The 17817-nt window shown below is 50.0% G+C and overlaps 24 non-coding genes across 24 annotated transcripts; all 24 read right to left on the bottom strand.

Annotated features, from left to right (window-relative positions):
• Window positions 1-255: 255 nt before the first annotated feature.
• On the bottom strand, window positions 256-328 carry Trnak-uuu (transfer RNA lysine (anticodon UUU)). The gene has a single exon. It is a non-coding gene; the product is annotated as a tRNA-Lys (tRNA).
• Window positions 329-866: 538 nt separating this feature from the next.
• On the bottom strand, window positions 867-939 carry Trnaf-gaa (transfer RNA phenylalanine (anticodon GAA)). Its single transcript has one exon. It is a non-coding gene; the product is annotated as a tRNA-Phe (tRNA).
• Window positions 940-1518: 579 nt separating this feature from the next.
• On the bottom strand, window positions 1519-1600 carry Trnas-uga (transfer RNA serine (anticodon UGA)). Its single transcript has one exon. It is a non-coding gene; the product is annotated as a tRNA-Ser (tRNA).
• Window positions 1601-2527: 927 nt separating this feature from the next.
• Window positions 2528-2600, bottom strand: Trnak-uuu (transfer RNA lysine (anticodon UUU)). Its single transcript has one exon. It is a non-coding gene; the product is annotated as a tRNA-Lys (tRNA).
• A 538-nt stretch (window positions 2601-3138) lies between these two features.
• Trnaf-gaa (transfer RNA phenylalanine (anticodon GAA)) lies at window positions 3139-3211 on the bottom strand. The gene has a single exon. It is a non-coding gene; the product is annotated as a tRNA-Phe (tRNA).
• A 579-nt stretch (window positions 3212-3790) lies between these two features.
• Window positions 3791-3872, bottom strand: Trnas-uga (transfer RNA serine (anticodon UGA)). Its single transcript has one exon. It is a non-coding gene; the product is annotated as a tRNA-Ser (tRNA).
• Window positions 3873-4799: 927 nt separating this feature from the next.
• Trnak-uuu (transfer RNA lysine (anticodon UUU)) lies at window positions 4800-4872 on the bottom strand. The gene has a single exon. It is a non-coding gene; the product is annotated as a tRNA-Lys (tRNA).
• A 538-nt stretch (window positions 4873-5410) lies between these two features.
• Window positions 5411-5483, bottom strand: Trnaf-gaa (transfer RNA phenylalanine (anticodon GAA)). Its single transcript has one exon. It is a non-coding gene; the product is annotated as a tRNA-Phe (tRNA).
• A 579-nt stretch (window positions 5484-6062) lies between these two features.
• On the bottom strand, window positions 6063-6144 carry Trnas-uga (transfer RNA serine (anticodon UGA)). The gene has a single exon. It is a non-coding gene; the product is annotated as a tRNA-Ser (tRNA).
• Window positions 6145-7071: 927 nt separating this feature from the next.
• On the bottom strand, window positions 7072-7144 carry Trnak-uuu (transfer RNA lysine (anticodon UUU)). Its single transcript has one exon. It is a non-coding gene; the product is annotated as a tRNA-Lys (tRNA).
• Window positions 7145-7682: 538 nt separating this feature from the next.
• On the bottom strand, window positions 7683-7755 carry Trnaf-gaa (transfer RNA phenylalanine (anticodon GAA)). Its single transcript has one exon. It is a non-coding gene; the product is annotated as a tRNA-Phe (tRNA).
• Window positions 7756-8334: 579 nt separating this feature from the next.
• Window positions 8335-8416, bottom strand: Trnas-uga (transfer RNA serine (anticodon UGA)). Its single transcript has one exon. It is a non-coding gene; the product is annotated as a tRNA-Ser (tRNA).
• Window positions 8417-9343: 927 nt separating this feature from the next.
• Window positions 9344-9416, bottom strand: Trnak-uuu (transfer RNA lysine (anticodon UUU)). The gene has a single exon. It is a non-coding gene; the product is annotated as a tRNA-Lys (tRNA).
• A 538-nt stretch (window positions 9417-9954) lies between these two features.
• On the bottom strand, window positions 9955-10027 carry Trnaf-gaa (transfer RNA phenylalanine (anticodon GAA)). The gene has a single exon. It is a non-coding gene; the product is annotated as a tRNA-Phe (tRNA).
• A 579-nt stretch (window positions 10028-10606) lies between these two features.
• Window positions 10607-10688, bottom strand: Trnas-uga (transfer RNA serine (anticodon UGA)). The gene has a single exon. It is a non-coding gene; the product is annotated as a tRNA-Ser (tRNA).
• Window positions 10689-11615: 927 nt separating this feature from the next.
• Trnak-uuu (transfer RNA lysine (anticodon UUU)) lies at window positions 11616-11688 on the bottom strand. Its single transcript has one exon. It is a non-coding gene; the product is annotated as a tRNA-Lys (tRNA).
• Window positions 11689-12226: 538 nt separating this feature from the next.
• Trnaf-gaa (transfer RNA phenylalanine (anticodon GAA)) lies at window positions 12227-12299 on the bottom strand. The gene has a single exon. It is a non-coding gene; the product is annotated as a tRNA-Phe (tRNA).
• Window positions 12300-12878: 579 nt separating this feature from the next.
• Window positions 12879-12960, bottom strand: Trnas-uga (transfer RNA serine (anticodon UGA)). The gene has a single exon. It is a non-coding gene; the product is annotated as a tRNA-Ser (tRNA).
• A 927-nt stretch (window positions 12961-13887) lies between these two features.
• Trnak-uuu (transfer RNA lysine (anticodon UUU)) lies at window positions 13888-13960 on the bottom strand. Its single transcript has one exon. It is a non-coding gene; the product is annotated as a tRNA-Lys (tRNA).
• Window positions 13961-14498: 538 nt separating this feature from the next.
• Trnaf-gaa (transfer RNA phenylalanine (anticodon GAA)) lies at window positions 14499-14571 on the bottom strand. Its single transcript has one exon. It is a non-coding gene; the product is annotated as a tRNA-Phe (tRNA).
• A 579-nt stretch (window positions 14572-15150) lies between these two features.
• Window positions 15151-15232, bottom strand: Trnas-uga (transfer RNA serine (anticodon UGA)). The gene has a single exon. It is a non-coding gene; the product is annotated as a tRNA-Ser (tRNA).
• Window positions 15233-16159: 927 nt separating this feature from the next.
• Window positions 16160-16232, bottom strand: Trnak-uuu (transfer RNA lysine (anticodon UUU)). Its single transcript has one exon. It is a non-coding gene; the product is annotated as a tRNA-Lys (tRNA).
• Window positions 16233-16770: 538 nt separating this feature from the next.
• On the bottom strand, window positions 16771-16843 carry Trnaf-gaa (transfer RNA phenylalanine (anticodon GAA)). Its single transcript has one exon. It is a non-coding gene; the product is annotated as a tRNA-Phe (tRNA).
• A 579-nt stretch (window positions 16844-17422) lies between these two features.
• Trnas-uga (transfer RNA serine (anticodon UGA)) lies at window positions 17423-17504 on the bottom strand. Its single transcript has one exon. It is a non-coding gene; the product is annotated as a tRNA-Ser (tRNA).
• Window positions 17505-17817: the final 313 nt, after the last annotated feature.

Raw genomic sequence — 17817 nt, 5'->3', positions numbered from 1 at the left:
TGCACGCTCATTCATGCGTGTGAAAATATTTGCTGCTCTTTACGCAGAATCGCACGCAGCCGGCGGGATTCGAAACTACTTTCGAGTCAGACGCCTTAACCACTCGGCCACGGCTGCCCCGAACGCAGCGTTCTCCCGACACGTGCAAATTGAACCGTTTAAAGCACTGTGGTGTCAGAAAACGGCGTTGCTGCATTCTTTTCCGTAGTGTTTCCACCACTACCAGAGGCAACGCTACCAAATTATTAAAATTTCCGCCCGAACAGGGACTTGAATCCTGGACCCTTAGGTTAAAAGCCTAATGCTCTACCGACTGAGCTATCCGGGCTCACAACGCCTTATGAAACATCTCACGATGCACAACGACACATTGACTCATGTCCTTTACTGTTGTGCAATCGCTGCATGGAGCTGTTAGTAGTTAAACGTCGCCTGAATGCTGTCTGCAAACTTATCGCGCAAAGCTCGTAACAGACCATCGAACAATGTTGACACACGATGCAAAAACAAACTGCAGCAGTCGTTACGTCTCATACGTTGGAGTAGAGGATTTACGTGTTTTGTCGACACTCATCGGGCAATTGGAAAATTCACAAGCACTTCGAATGCAATGTTTCCCACGTTTTCGCTCATTTCACGGTTCCGCTTGATACGTTCTTCACCTCCTGGCACAAAACAGGGAACGCAGTCAGTAGGACGTTTTTTTTATTTTCTTACTTCTCAGAGAGTTGCCTACTGCGTTCCTCTTATGGCAAGCACTAGACAACCAGAACAGTTACAGAAGGGAGTCATGTCCGTTCTCGGCTGTAGTTACATTATCACAAAGTCAGAGCAATTCCATTGGCGTCGGCTTCAAAACGAAGCCGTGCCGAAACCCGGGATCGAACCAGGGACCTTTAGATCTTCAGTCTAACGCTCTCCCAACTGAGCTATTTCGGCTGACGCACAGCGCCCCTCTTTTGCACGTCTGCCCCGTTGCCAATTTCACAGTCATCTTCGTCTGAAAGAACACAGGGACGCCGAAAGGCGAACAGCAGATGCAGTAAAGTACCACACACATTTCTTCTGCTTCCATCGTCGTAACTAGCAAACATGTCGACTCGATTCATGTAATATTGACTTCGCTGACGCTAGAAAAGCTGTGCTGTATCGATGCCACGTGCAACTAGTGTGCAGAGAACGAGGCAGAGGAAGGAGTGAGCCTCTCCAAAGTGTGTGAGGCAGTATCTAGCAGATACACGCGGTAAAACATTTGACTTGCGTTTGCTCATTAATTGCTACACGTCATCGTCTGCAAGCTAAAATAATCACATCTGCACTGCCCAGAGAGGCGACACTTGCACTGACACCTGGTGGACGGTTGTGAGACGAGGAGATGAGCTGTGGCTTCTGGGCACGACTGTAGCGCTGCACCCTGGAGCCAAGAACACTGCACCTTGCTGGCGGCCCACGTGTTTAGTAGTGACGCAACTGCTAGGATGCAGCTGAACGTCCATCTTCTGGGAGCGAGAAAATTTCCGCAGTCGGCAGGACTCGAACCTACGCTCCCAGAGGGAATCTGATTTCAAGTCAGACGCCTTAACCACTCGGCCACGACTGCACGTCTCAGAAGCGTCTCTCGACAACTGAAACTCCCACCTTTGCAAGCAATCTCATGGCAGAAGGCAGCATGGGCTCACTCTTTTCTGTAGTGATTCCACTGCCAGCACATTAGACGTTACGAAAGTGTATTAATTTTCGCCCCGACAGGGACTAGAACCCAGGACCCTTTGGTTGAAAACCTAACGCTCTACCGACTGAGCTATCCGCACCCACGCACGAGCATTGTCATACAGCTGCGTCGTGTGCGAGTGATTCGCATGTCGTAATTGCTGGCTTATGGCTCCAATGGCGACTTCACCGACTTCCCACTGACGCGCCGCTGACGCTAGTTTTCTGGCGTCTTAAGGGATGGACATACTTGCAAGTAGCTGCGAGATCATTGAAAAGAAACGCGGCGCCATTGCTTTTGCCGCACTCGACTGATTGAATTGCAATTCTTAAAAAGGAATGAACCTTCACTCTGTCCAACAATTTCAAGCACGTGTGTGTACTCACGAACTCGGCGAAGGCGCGAGAAAATGACGGGGGCGCACTCGTGGGCCTGCGACGGCTTCCTGCAGTCACATCGTCAGTGCGAGGTGGACCGGTAGGCACAGGAAGCAGCGGCCGTCGTGAAACTCAGCATTCTTAAACGGAAATTTTCGTCTTGTTTAGAATGGCGTCATTGGTTTGCACGCTCATTCATGCGTGTGAAAATATTTGCTGCTCTTTACGCAGAATCGCACGCAGCCGGCGGGATTCGAAACTACTTTCGAGTCAGACGCCTTAACCACTCGGCCATTGCTGCCCCGAACGCAGCGTTCTCCCGACACGTGCAAATTGAACCGTTTAAAGCACTGTGGTGTAAGAAAACGGCGTTGCTGCATTCTTTTCCGTAGTGTTTCCACCACTACCAGAGGCAACGCTACCAAATTATTAAAATTTCCGCCCGAACAGGGACTTGAATCCTGGACCCTTAGGTTAAAAGCCTAATGCTCTACCGACTGAGCTATCCGGGCTCACAACGCCTTATGAAACATCTCACGATGCACAACGACACATTGACTCATGTCCTTTACTGTTGTGCAATCGCTGCATGGAGCTGTTAGTAGTTAAACGTCGCCTGAATGCTGTCTGCAAACTTATCGCGCAAAGCTCGTAACAGACCATCGAACAATGTTGACACACGATGCAAAAACAAACTGCAGCAGTCGTTACGTCTCATACGTTGGAGTAGAGGATTTACGTGTTTTGTCGACACTCATCGGGCAATTGGAAAATTCACAAGCACTTCGAATGCAATGTTTCCCACGTTTTCGCTCATTTCACGGTTCCGCTTGATACGTTCTTCACCTCCTGGCACAAAACAGGGAACGCAGTCAGTAGGACGTTTTTTTTATTTTCTTACTTCTCAGAGAGTTGCCTACTGCGTTCCTCTTATGGCAAGCACTAGACAACCAGAACAGTTACAGAAGGGAGTCATGTCCGTTCTCGGCTGTAGTTACATTATCACAAAGTCAGAGCAATTCCATTGGCGTCGGCTTCAAAACGAAGCCGTGCCGAAACCCGGGATCGAACCAGGGACCTTTAGATCTTCAGTCTAACGCTCTCCCAACTGAGCTATTTCGGCTGACGCACAGCGCCCCTCTTTTGCACGTCTGCCCCGTTGCCAATTTCACAGTCATCTTCGTCTGAAAGAACACAGGGACGCCGAAAGGCGAACAGCAGATGCAGTAAAGTACCACACACATTTCTTCTGCTTCCATCGTCGTAACTAGCAAACATGTCGACTCGATTCATGTAATATTGACTTCGCTGACGCTAGAAAAGCTGTGCTATATCGATGCCACGTGCAACTAGTGTGCAGAGAACGAGGCAGAGGAAGGAGTGAGCCTCTCCAAAGTGTGTGAGGCAGTATCTAGCAGATACACGCGGTAAAACATTTGACTTGCGTTTGCTCATTAATTGCTACACGTCATCGTCTGCAAGCTAAAATAATCACATCTGCACTGCCCAGAGAGGCGACACTTGCACTGACACCTGGTGGACGGTTGTGAGACGAGGAGATGAGCTGTGGCTTCTGGGCACGACTGTAGCGCTGCACCCTGGAGCCAAGAACACTGCACCTTGCTGGCGGCCCACGTGTTTAGTAGTGACGCAACTGCTAGGATGCAGCTGAACGTCCATCTTCTGGGAGCGAGAAAATTTCCGCAGTCGGCAGGACTCGAACCTACGCTCCCAGAGGAAATCTGATTTCAAGTCAGACGCCTTAACCACTCGGCCACGACTGCACGTCTCAGAAGCGTCTCTCGACAACTGAAACTCCCACCTTTGCAAGCAATCTCATGGCAGAAGGCAGCATGGGCTCACTCTTTTCTGTAGTGATTCCACTGCCAGCACATTAGACGTTACGAAAGTGTATTAATTTTCGCCCCGACAGGGACTAGAACCCAGGACCCTTTGGTTGAAAACCTAACGCTCTACCGACTGAGCTATCCGCACCCACGCACGAGCATTGTCATACAGCTGCGTCGTGTGCGAGTGATTCGCATGTCGTAATTGCTGGCTTATGGCTCCAATGGCGACTTCACCGACTTCCCACTGACGCGCCGCTGACGCTAGTTTTCTGGCGTCTTAAGGGATGGACATACTTGCAAGTAGCTGCGAGATCATTGAAAAGAAACGCGGCGCCATTGCTTTTGCCGCACTCGACTGATTGAATTGCAATTCTTAAAAAGGAATGAACCTTCACTCTGTCCAACAATTTCAAGCACGTGTGTGTACTCACGAACTCGGCGAAGGCGCGAGAAAATGACGGGGGCGCACTCGTGGGCCTGCGACGGCTTCCTGCAGTCACATCGTCAGTGCGAGGTGGACCGGTAGGCACAGGAAGCAGCGGCCGTCGTGAAACTCAGCATTCTTAAACGGAAATTTTCGTCTTGTTTAGAATGGCGTCATTGGTTTGCACGCTCATTCATGCGTGTGAAAATATTTGCTGCTCTTTACGCAGAATCGCACGCAGCCGGCGGGATTCGAAACTACTTTCGAGTCAGACGCCTTAACCACTCGGCCATTGCTGCCCCGAACGCAGCGTTCTCCCGACACGTGCAAATTGAACCGTTTAAAGCACTGTGGTGTAAGAAAACGGCGTTGCTGCATTCTTTTCCGTAGTGTTTCCACCACTACCAGAGGCAACGCTACCAAATTATTAAAATTTCCTCCCGAACAGGGACTTGAATCCTGGACCCTTAGGTTAAAAGCCTAATGCTCTACCGACTGAGCTATCCGGGCTCACAACGCCTTATGAAACATCTCACGATGCACAACGACACATTGACTCATGTCCTTTACTGTTGTGCAATCGCTGCATGGAGCTGTTAGTAGTTAAACGTCGCCTGAATGCTGTCTGCAAACTTATCGCGCAAAGCTCGTAACAGACCATCGAACAATGTTGACACACGATGCAAAAACAAACTGCAGCAGTCGTTACGTCTCATACGTTGGAGTAGAGGATTTACGTGTTTTGTCGACACTCATCGGGCAATTGGAAAATTCACAAGCACTTCGAATGCAATGTTTCCCACGTTTTCGCTCATTTCACGGTTCCGCTTGATACGTTCTTCACCTCCTGGCACAAAACAGGGAACGCAGTCAGTAGGACGTTTTTTTTATTTTCTTACTTCTCAGAGAGTTGCCTACTGCGTTCCTCTTATGGCAAGCACTAGACAACCAGAACAGTTACAGAAGGGAGTCATGTCCGTTCTCGGCTGTAGTTACATTATCACAAAGTCAGAGCAATTCCATTGGCGTCGGCTTCAAAACGAAGCCGTGCCGAAACCCGGGATCGAACCAGGGACCTTTAGATCTTCAGTCTAACGCTCTCCCAACTGAGCTATTTCGGCTGACGCACAGCGCCCCTCTTTTGCACGTCTGCCCCGTTGCCAATTTCACAGTCATCTTCGTCTGAAAGAACACAGGGACGCCGAAAGGCGAACAGCAGATGCAGTAAAGTACCACACACATTTCTTCTGCTTCCATCGTCGTAACTAGCAAACATGTCGACTCGATTCATGTAATATTGACTTCGCTGACGCTAGAAAAGCTGTGCTATATCGATGCCACGTGCAACTAGTGTGCAGAGAACGAGGCAGAGGAAGGAGTGAGCCTCTCCAAAGTGTGTGAGGCAGTATCTAGCAGATACACGCGGTAAAACATTTGACTTGCGTTTGCTCATTAATTGCTACACGTCATCGTCTGCAAGCTAAAATAATCACATCTGCACTGCCCAGAGAGGCGACACTTGCACTGACACCTGGTGGACGGTTGTGAGACGAGGAGATGAGCTGTGGCTTCTGGGCACGACTGTAGCGCTGCACCCTGGAGCCAAGAACACTGCACCTTGCTGGCGGCCCACGTGTTTAGTAGTGACGCAACTGCTAGGATGCAGCTGAACGTCCATCTTCTGGGAGCGAGAAAATTTCCGCAGTCGGCAGGACTCGAACCTACGCTCCCAGAGGAAATCTGATTTCAAGTCAGACGCCTTAACCACTCGGCCACGACTGCACGTCTCAGAAGCGTCTCTCGACAACTGAAACTCCCACCTTTGCAAGCAATCTCATGGCAGAAGGCAGCATGGGCTCACTCTTTTCTGTAGTGATTCCACTGCCAGCACATTAGACGTTACGAAAGTGTATTAATTTTCGCCCCGACAGGGACTAGAACCCAGGACCCTTTGGTTGAAAACCTAACGCTCTACCGACTGAGCTATCCGCACCCACGCACGAGCATTGTCATACAGCTGCGTCGTGTGCGAGTGATTCGCATGTCGTAATTGCTGGCTTATGGCTCCAATGGCGACTTCACCGACTTCCCACTGACGCGCCGCTGACGCTAGTTTTCTGGCGTCTTAAGGGATGGACATACTTGCAAGTAGCTGCGAGATCATTGAAAAGAAACGCGGCGCCATTGCTTTTGCCGCACTCGACTGATTGAATTGCAATTCTTAAAAAGGAATGAACCTTCACTCTGTCCAACAATTTCAAGCACGTGTGTGTACTCACGAACTCGGCGAAGGCGCGAGAAAATGACGGGGGCGCACTCGTGGGCCTGCGACGGCTTCCTGCAGTCACATCGTCAGTGCGAGGTGGACCGGTAGGCACAGGAAGCAGCGGCCGTCGTGAAACTCAGCATTCTTAAACGGAAATTTTCGTCTTGTTTAGAATGGCGTCATTGGTTTGCACGCTCATTCATGCGTGTGAAAATATTTGCTGCTCTTTACGCAGAATCGCACGCAGCCGGCGGGATTCGAAACTACTTTCGAGTCAGACGCCTTAACCACTCGGCCATTGCTGCCCCGAACGCAGCGTTCTCCCGACACGTGCAAATTGAACCGTTTAAAGCACTGTGGTGTAAGAAAACGGCGTTGCTGCATTCTTTTCCGTAGTGTTTCCACCACTACCAGAGGCAACGCTACCAAATTATTAAAATTTCCGCCCGAACAGGGACTTGAATCCTGGACCCTTAGGTTAAAAGCCTAATGCTCTACCGACTGAGCTATCCGGGCTCACAACGCCTTATGAAACATCTCACGATGCACAACGACACATTGACTCATGTCCTTTACTGTTGTGCAATCGCTGCATGGAGCTGTTAGTAGTTAAACGTCGCCTGAATGCTGTCTGCAAACTTATCGCGCAAAGCTCGTAACAGACCATCGAACAATGTTGACACACGATGCAAAAACAAACTGCAGCAGTCGTTACGTCTCATACGTTGGAGTAGAGGATTTACGTGTTTTGTCGACACTCATCGGGCAATTGGAAAATTCACAAGCACTTCGAATGCAATGTTTCCCACGTTTTCGCTCATTTCACGGTTCCGCTTGATACGTTCTTCACCTCCTGGCACAAAACAGGGAACGCAGTCAGTAGGACGTTTTTTTTATTTTCTTACTTCTCAGAGAGTTGCCTACTGCGTTCCTCTTATGGCAAGCACTAGACAACCAGAACAGTTACAGAAGGGAGTCATGTCCGTTCTCGGCTGTAGTTACATTATCACAAAGTCAGAGCAATTCCATTGGCGTCGGCTTCAAAACGAAGCCGTGCCGAAACCCGGGATCGAACCAGGGACCTTTAGATCTTCAGTCTAACGCTCTCCCAACTGAGCTATTTCGGCTGACGCACAGCGCCCCTCTTTTGCACGTCTGCCCCGTTGCCAATTTCACAGTCATCTTCGTCTGAAAGAACACAGGGACGCCGAAAGGCGAACAGCAGATGCAGTAAAGTACCACACACATTTCTTCTGCTTCCATCGTCGTAACTAGCAAACATGTCGACTCGATTCATGTAATATTGACTTCGCTGACGCTAGAAAAGCTGTGCTATATCGATGCCACGTGCAACTAGTGTGCAGAGAACGAGGCAGAGGAAGGAGTGAGCCTCTCCAAAGTGTGTGAGGCAGTATCTAGCAGATACACGCGGTAAAACATTTGACTTGCGTTTGCTCATTAATTGCTACACGTCATCGTCTGCAAGCTAAAATAATCACATCTGCACTGCCCAGAGAGGCGACACTTGCACTGACACCTGGTGGACGGTTGTGAGACGAGGAGATGAGCTGTGGCTTCTGGGCACGACTGTAGCGCTGCACCCTGGAGCCAAGAACACTGCACCTTGCTGGCGGCCCACGTGTTTAGTAGTGACGCAACTGCTAGGATGCAGCTGAACGTCCATCTTCTGGGAGCGAGAAAATTTCCGCAGTCGGCAGGACTCGAACCTACGCTCCCAGAGGGAATCTGATTTCAAGTCAGACGCCTTAACCACTCGGCCACGACTGCACGTCTCAGAAGCGTCTCTCGACAACTGAAACTCCCACCTTTGCAAGCAATCTCATGGCAGAAGGCAGCATGGGCTCACTCTTTTCTGTAGTGATTCCACTGCCAGCACATTAGACGTTACGAAAGTGTATTAATTTTCGCCCCGACAGGGACTAGAACCCAGGACCCTTTGGTTGAAAACCTAACGCTCTACCGACTGAGCTATCCGCACCCACGCACGAGCATTGTCATACAGCTGCGTCGTGTGCGAGTGATTCGCATGTCGTAATTGCTGGCTTATGGCTCCAATGGCGACTTCACCGACTTCCCACTGACGCGCCGCTGACGCTAGTTTTCTGGCGTCTTAAGGGATGGACATACTTGCAAGTAGCTGCGAGATCATTGAAAAGAAACGCGGCGCCATTGCTTTTGCCGCACTCGACTGATTGAATTGCAATTCTTAAAAAGGAATGAACCTTCACTCTGTCCAACAATTTCAAGCACGTGTGTGTACTCACGAACTCGGCGAAGGCGCGAGAAAATGACGGGGGCGCACTCGTGGGCCTGCGACGGCTTCCTGCAGTCACATCGTCAGTGCGAGGTGGACCGGTAGGCACAGGAAGCAGCGGCCGTCGTGAAACTCAGCATTCTTAAACGGAAATTTTCGTCTTGTTTAGAATGGCGTCATTGGTTTGCACGCTCATTCATGCGTGTGAAAATATTTGCTGCTCTTTACGCAGAATCGCACGCAGCCGGCGGGATTCGAAACTACTTTCGAGTCAGACGCCTTAACCACTCGGCCACGGCTGCCCCGAACGCAGCGTTCTCCCGACACGTGCAAATTGAACCGTTTAAAGCACTGTGGTGTAAGAAAACGGCGTTGCTGCATTCTTTTCCGTAGTGTTTCCACCACTACCAGAGGCAACGCTACCAAATTATTAAAATTTCCGCCCGAACAGGGACTTGAATCCTGGACCCTTAGGTTAAAAGCCTAATGCTCTACCGACTGAGCTATCCGGGCTCACAACGCCTTATGAAACATCTCACGATGCACAACGACACATTGACTCATGTCCTTTACTGTTGTGCAATCGCTGCATGGAGCTGTTAGTAGTTAAACGTCGCCTGAATGCTGTCTGCAAACTTATCGCGCAAAGCTCGTAACAGACCATCGAACAATGTTGACACACGATGCAAAAACAAACTGCAGCAGTCGTTACGTCTCATACGTTGGAGTAGAGGATTTACGTGTTTTGTCGACACTCATCGGGCAATTGGAAAATTCACAAGCACTTCGAATGCAATGTTTCCCACGTTTTCGCTCATTTCACGGTTCCGCTTGATACGTTCTTCACCTCCTGGCACAAAACAGGGAACGCAGTCAGTAGGACGTTTTTTTTATTTTCTTACTTCTCAGAGAGTTGCCTACTGCGTTCCTCTTATGGCAAGCACTAGACAACCAGAACAGTTACAGAAGGGAGTCATGTCCGTTCTCGGCTGTAGTTACATTATCACAAAGTCAGAGCAATTCCATTGGCGTCGGCTTCAAAACGAAGCCGTGCCGAAACCCGGGATCGAACCAGGGACCTTTAGATCTTCAGTCTAACGCTCTCCCAACTGAGCTATTTCGGCTGACGCACAGCGCCCCTCTTTTGCACGTCTGCCCCGTTGCCAATTTCACAGTCATCTTCGTCTGAAAGAACACAGGGACGCCGAAAGGCGAACAGCAGATGCAGTAAAGTACCACACACATTTCTTCTGCTTCCATCGTCGTAACTAGCAAACATGTCGACTCGATTCATGTAATATTGACTTCGCTGACGCTAGAAAAGCTGTGCTATATCGATGCCACGTGCAACTAGTGTGCAGAGAACGAGGCAGAGGAAGGAGTGAGCCTCTCCAAAGTGTGTGAGGCAGTATCTAGCAGATACACGCGGTAAAACATTTGACTTGCGTTTGCTCATTAATTGCTACACGTCATCGTCTGCAAGCTAAAATAATCACATCTGCACTGCCCAGAGAGGCGACACTTGCACTGACACCTGGTGGACGGTTGTGAGACGAGGAGATGAGCTGTGGCTTCTGGGCACGACTGTAGCGCTGCACCCTGGAGCCAAGAACACTGCACCTTGCTGGCGGCCCACGTGTTTAGTAGTGACGCAACTGCTAGGATGCAGCTGAACGTCCATCTTCTGGGAGCGAGAAAATTTCCGCAGTCGGCAGGACTCGAACCTACGCTCCCAGAGGGAATCTGATTTCAAGTCAGACGCCTTAACCACTCGGCCACGACTGCACGTCTCAGAAGCGTCTCTCGACAACTGAAACTCCCACCTTTGCAAGCAATCTCATGGCAGAAGGCAGCATGGGCTCACTCTTTTCTGTAGTGATTCCACTGCCAGCACATTAGACGTTACGAAAGTGTATTAATTTTCGCCCCGACAGGGACTAGAACCCAGGACCCTTTGGTTGAAAACCTAACGCTCTACCGACTGAGCTATCCGCACCCACGCACGAGCATTGTCATACAGCTGCGTCGTGTGCGAGTGATTCGCATGTCGTAATTGCTGGCTTATGGCTCCAATGGCGACTTCACCGACTTCCCACTGACGCGCCGCTGACGCTAGTTTTCTGGCGTCTTAAGGGATGGACATACTTGCAAGTAGCTGCGAGATCATTGAAAAGAAACGCGGCGCCATTGCTTTTGCCGCACTCGACTGATTGAATTGCAATTCTTAAAAAGGAATGAACCTTCACTCTGTCCAACAATTTCAAGCACGTGTGTGTACTCACGAACTCGGCGAAGGCGCGAGAAAATGACGGGGGCGCACTCGTGGGCCTGCGACGGCTTCCTGCAGTCACATCGTCAGTGCGAGGTGGACCGGTAGGCACAGGAAGCAGCGGCCGTCGTGAAACTCAGCATTCTTAAACGGAAATTTTCGTCTTGTTTAGAATGGCGTCATTGGTTTGCACGCTCATTCATGCGTGTGAAAATATTTGCTGCTCTTTACGCAGAATCGCACGCAGCCGGCGGGATTCGAAACTACTTTCGAGTCAGACGCCTTAACCACTCGGCCATTGCTGCCCCGAACGCAGCGTTCTCCCGACACGTGCAAATTGAACCGTTTAAAGCACTGTGGTGTAAGAAAACGGCGTTGCTGCATTCTTTTCCGTAGTGTTTCCACCACTACCAGAGGCAACGCTACCAAATTATTAAAATTTCCGCCCGAACAGGGACTTGAATCCTGGACCCTTAGGTTAAAAGCCTAATGCTCTACCGACTGAGCTATCCGGGCTCACAACGCCTTATGAAACATCTCACGATGCACAACGACACATTGACTCATGTCCTTTACTGTTGTGCAATCGCTGCATGGAGCTGTTAGTAGTTAAACGTCGCCTGAATGCTGTCTGCAAACTTATCGCGCAAAGCTCGTAACAGACCATCGAACAATGTTGACACACGATGCAAAAACAAACTGCAGCAGTCGTTACGTCTCATACGTTGGAGTAGAGGATTTACGTGTTTTGTCGACACTCATCGGGCAATTGGAAAATTCACAAGCACTTCGAATGCAATGTTTCCCATGTTTTCGCTCATTTCACGGTTCCGCTTGATACGTTCTTCACCTCCTGGCACAAAACAGGGAACGCAGTCAGTAGGACGTTTTTTTTATTTTCTTACTTCTCAGAGAGTTGCCTACTGCGTTCCTCTTATGGCAAGCACTAGACAACCAGAACAGTTACAGAAGGGAGTCATGTCCGTTCTCGGCTGTAGTTACATTATCACAAAGTCAGAGCAATTCCATTGGCGTCGGCTTCAAAACGAAGCCGTGCCGAAACCCGGGATCGAACCAGGGACCTTTAGATCTTCAGTCTAACGCTCTCCCAACTGAGCTATTTCGGCTGACGCACAGCGCCCCTCTTTTGCACGTCTGCCCCGTTGCCAATTTCACAGTCATCTTCGTCTGAAAGAACACAGGGACGCCGAAAGGCGAACAGCAGATGCAGTAAAGTACCACACACATTTCTTCTGCTTCCATCGTCGTAACTAGCAAACATGTCGACTCGATTCATGTAATATTGACTTCGCTGACGCTAGAAAAGCTGTGCTATATCGATGCCACGTGCAACTAGTGTGCAGAGAACGAGGCAGAGGAAGGAGTGAGCCTCTCCAAAGTGTGTGAGGCAGTATCTAGCAGATACACGCGGTAAAACATTTGACTTGCGTTTGCTCATTAATTGCTACACGTCATCGTCTGCAAGCTAAAATAATCACATCTGCACTGCCCAGAGAGGCGACACTTGCACTGACACCTGGTGGACGGTTGTGAGACGAGGAGATGAGCTGTGGCTTCTGGGCACGACTGTAGCGCTGCACCCTGGAGCCAAGAACACTGCACCTTGCTGGCGGCCCACGTGTTTAGTAGTGACGCAACTGCTAGGATGCAGCTGAACGTCCATCTTCTGGGAGCGAGAAAATTTCCGCAGTCGGCAGGACTCGAACCTACGCTCCCAGAGGAAATCTGATTTCAAGTCAGACGCCTTAACCACTCGGCCACGACTGCACGTCTCAGAAGCGTCTCTCGACAACTGAAACTCCCACCTTTGCAAGCAATCTCATGGCAGAAGGCAGCATGGGCTCACTCTTTTCTGTAGTGATTCCACTGCCAGCACATTAGACGTTACGAAAGTGTATTAATTTTCGCCCCGACAGGGACTAGAACCCAGGACCCTTTGGTTGAAAACCTAACGCTCTACCGACTGAGCTATCCGCACCCACGCACGAGCATTGTCATACAGCTGCGTCGTGTGCGAGTGATTCGCATGTCGTAATTGCTGGCTTATGGCTCCAATGGCGACTTCACCGACTTCCCACTGACGCGCCGCTGACGCTAGTTTTCTGGCGTCTTAAGGGATGGACATACTTGCAAGTAGCTGCGAGATCATTGAAAAGAAACGCGGCGCCATTGCTTTTGCCGCACTCGACTGATTGAATTGCAATTCTTAAAAAGGAATGAACCTTCACTCTGTCCAACAATTTCAAGCACGTGTGTGTACTCACGAACTCGGCGAAGGCGCGAGAAAATGACGGGGGCGCACTCGTGGGCCTGCGACGGCTTCCTGCAGTCACATCGTCAGTGCGAGGTGGACCGGTAGGCACAGGAAGCAGCGGCCGTCGTGAAACTCAGCATTCTTAAACGGAAATTTTCGTCTTGTTTAGAATGGCGTCATTGGTTTGCACGCTCATTCATGCGTGTGAAAATATTTGCTGCTCTTTACGCAGAATCGCACGCAGCCGGCGGGATTCGAAACTACTTTCGAGTCAGACGCCTTAACCACTCGGCCACGGCTGCCCCGAACGCAGCGTTCTCCCGACACGTGCAAATTGAACCGTTTAAAGCACTGTGGTGTCAGAAAACGGCGTTGCTGCATTCTTTTCCGTAGTGTTTCCACCACTACCAGAGGCAACGCTACCAAATTATTAAAATTTCCGCCCGAACAGGGACTTGAATCCTGGACCCTTAGGTTAAAAGCCTAATGCTCTACCGACTGAGCTATCCGGGCTCACAACGCCTTATGAAACATCTCACGATGCACAACGACACATTGACTCATGTCCTTTACTGTTGTGCAATCGCTGCATGGAGCTGTTAGTAGTTAAACGTCGCCTGAATGCTGTCTGCAAACTTATCGCGCAAAGCTCGTAACAGACCATCGAACAATGTTGACACACGATGCAAAAACAAACTGCAGCAGTCGTTACGTCTCATACGTTGGAGTAGAGGATTTACGTGTTTTGTCGACACTCATCGGGCAATTGGAAAATTCACAAGCACTTCGAATGCAATGTTTCCCACGTTTTCGCTCATTTCACGGTTCCGCTTGATACGTTCTTCACCTCCTGGCACAAAACAGGGAACGCAGTCAGTAGGACGTTTTTTTTATTTTCTTACTTCTCAGAGAGTTGCCTACTGCGTTCCTCTTATGGCAAGCACTAGACAACCAGAACAGTTACAGAAGGGAGTCATGTCCGTTCTCGGCTGTAGTTACATTATCACAAAGTCAGAGCAATTCCATTGGCGTCGGCTTCAAAACGAAGCCGTGCCGAAACCCGGGATCGAACCAGGGACCTTTAGATCTTCAGTCTAACGCTCTCCCAACTGAGCTATTTCGGCTGACGCACAGCGCCCCTCTTTTGCACGTCTGCCCCGTTGCCAATTTCACAGTCATCTTCGTCTGAAAGAACACAGGGACGCCGAAAGGCGAACAGCAGGTACAGTAAAGTACCACACACATTTCTTCTGCTTCCATCGTCGTAACTAGCAAACATGTCGACTCGATTCATGTAATATTGACTTCGCTGACGCTAGAAAAGCTGTGCTATATCGATGCCACGTGCAACTAGTGTGCAGAGAACGAGGCAGAGGAAGGAGTGAGCCTCTCCAAAGTGTGTGAGGCAGTATCTAGCAGATACACGCGGTAAAACATTTGACTTGCGTTTGCTCATTAATTGCTACACGTCATCGTCTGCAAGCTAAAATAATCACATCTGCACTGCCCAGAGAGGCGACACTTGCACTGACACCTGGTGGACGGTTGTGAGACGAGGAGATGAGCTGTGGCTTCTGGGCACGACTGTAGCGCTGCACCCTGGAGCCAAGAACACTGCACCTTGCTGGCGGCCCACGTGTTTAGTAGTGACGCAACTGCTAGGATGCAGCTGAACGTCCATCTTCTGGGAGCGAGAAAATTTCCGCAGTCGGCAGGACTCGAACCTACGCTCCCAGAGGGAATCTGATTTCAAGTCAGACGCCTTAACCACTCGGCCACGACTGCACGTCTCAGAAGCGTCTCTCGACAACTGAAACTCCCACCTTTGCAAGCAATCTCATGGCAGAAGGCAGCATGGGCTTACTCTTTTCTGTAGTGATTCCACTGCCAGCACATTAGACGTTACGAAAGTGTATTAATTTTCGCCCCGACAGGGACTAGAACCCAGGATCCTTTGGTTGAAAACCTAACGCTCTACCGACTGAGCTATCCGCACCCACGCACGAGCATTGTCATACAGCTGCGTCGTGTGCGAGTGATTCGCATGTCGTAATTGCTGGCTTATGGCTCCAATGGCGACTTCACCGACTTCCCACTGACGCGCCGCTGACGCTAGTTTTCTGGCGTCTTAAGGGATGGACATACTTGCAAGTAGCTGCGAGATCATTGAAAAGAAACGCGGCGCCATTGCTTTTGCCGCACTCGACTGATTGAATTGCAATTCTTAAAAAGGAATGAACCTTCACTCTGTCCAACAATTTCAAGCACGTGTGTGTACTCACGAACTCGGCGAAGGCGCGAGAAAATGACGGGGGCGCACTCGTGGGCCTGCGACGGCTTCCTGCAGTCACATCGTCAGTGCGAGGTGGACCGGTAGGCACAGGAAGCAGCGGCCGTCGTGAAACTCAGCATTCTTAAACGGAAATTTTCGTCTTGTTTAGAATGGCGTCATTGGTTTGCACGCTCATTCATGCGTGTGAAAATATTTGCTGCTCTTTACGCAGAATCGCACGCAGCCGGCGGGATTCGAAACTACTTTCGAGTCAGACGCCTTAACCACTCGGCCACGGCTGCCCCGAACGCAGCGTTCTCCCGACACGTGCAAATTGAACCGTTTAAAGCACTGTGGTGTAAGAAAACGGCGTTGCTGCATTCTTTTCCGTAGTGTTTCCACCACTACCAGAGGCAACGCTACCAAATTATTAAAATTTCCGCCCGAACAGGGACTTGAATCCTGGACCCTTAGGTTAAAAGCCTAATGCTCTACCGACTGAGCTATCCGGGCTCACAACGCCTTATGAAACATCTCACGATGCACAACGACACATTGACTCATGTCCTTTACTGTTGTGCAATCGCTGCATGGAGCTGTTAGTAGTTAAACGTCGCCTGAATGCTGTCTGCAAACTTATCGCGCAAAGCTCGTAACAGACCATCGAACAATGTTGACACACGATGCAAAAACAAACTGCAGCAGTCGTTACGTCTCATACGTTGGAGTAGAGGATTTACGTGTTTTGTCGACACTCATCGGGCAATTGGAAAATTCACAAGCACTTCGAATGCAATGTTTCCCACGTTTTCGCTCATTTCACGGTTCCGCTTGATACGTTCTTCACCTCCTGGCACAAAACAGGGAACGCAGTCAGTAGGACGTTTTTTTTATTTTCTTACTTCTCAGAGAGTTGCCTACTGCGTTCCTCTTATGGCAAGCACTAGACAACCAGAACAGTTACAGAAGGGAGTCATGTCCGTTCTCGGCTGTAGTTACATTATCACAAAGTCAGAGCAATTCCATTGGCGTCGGCTTCAAAACGAAGCCGTGCCGAAACCCGGGATCGAACCAGGGACCTTTAGATCTTCAGTCTAACGCTCTCCCAACTGAGCTATTTCGGCTGACGCACAGCGCCCCTCTTTTGCACGTCTGCCCCGTTGCCAATTTCACAGTCATCTTCGTCTGAAAGAACACAGGGACGCCGAAAGGCGAACAGCAGATGCAGTAAAGTACCACACACATTTCTTCTGCTTCCATCGTCGTAACTAGCAAACATGTCGACTCGATTCATGTAATATTGACTTCGCTGACGCTAGAAAAGCTGTGCTATATCGATGCCACGTGCAACTAGTGTGCAGAGAACGAGGCAGAGGAAGGAGTGAGCCTCTCCAAAGTGTGTGAGGCAGTATCTAGCAGATACACGCGGTAAAACATTTGACTTGCGTTTGCTCATTAATTGCTACACGTCATCGTCTGCAAGCTAAAATAATCACATCTGCACTGCCCAGAGAGGCGACACTTGCACTGACACCTGGTGGACGGTTGTGAGACGAGGAGATGAGCTGTGGCTTCTGGGCACGACTGTAGCGCTGCACCCTGGAGCCAAGAACACTGCACCTTGCTGGCGGCCCACGTGTTTAGTAGTGACGCAACTGCTAGGATGCAGCTGAACGTCCATCTTCTGGGAGCGAGAAAATTTCCGCAGTCGGCAGGACTCGAACCTACGCTCCCAGAGGAAATCTGATTTCAAGTCAGACGCCTTAACCACTCGGCCACGACTGCACGTCTCAGAAGCGTCTCTCGACAACTGAAACTCCCACCTTTGCAAGCAATCTCATGGCAGAAGGCAGCATGGGCTCACTCTTTTCTGTAGTGATTCCACTGCCAGCACATTAGACGTTACGAAAGTGTATTAATTTTCGCCCCGACAGGGACTAGAACCCAGGACCCTTTGGTTGAAAACCTAACGCTCTACCGACTGAGCTATCCGCACCCACGCACGAGCATTGTCATACAGCTGCGTCGTGTGCGAGTGATTCGCATGTCGTAATTGCTGGCTTATGGCTCCAATGGCGACTTCACCGACTTCCCACTG

The sequence above is a fragment of the Schistocerca gregaria genome, unplaced genomic scaffold (assembly GCF_023897955.1).
Source record: "Schistocerca gregaria isolate iqSchGreg1 unplaced genomic scaffold, iqSchGreg1.2 ptg000395l, whole genome shotgun sequence".
NCBI lineage: Eukaryota > Metazoa > Arthropoda > Insecta > Orthoptera > Acrididae > Schistocerca > Schistocerca gregaria.
Note: the sequence above shows the minus strand (reverse complement) of the source record. Positions and strands in the feature narration are given on the sequence as shown.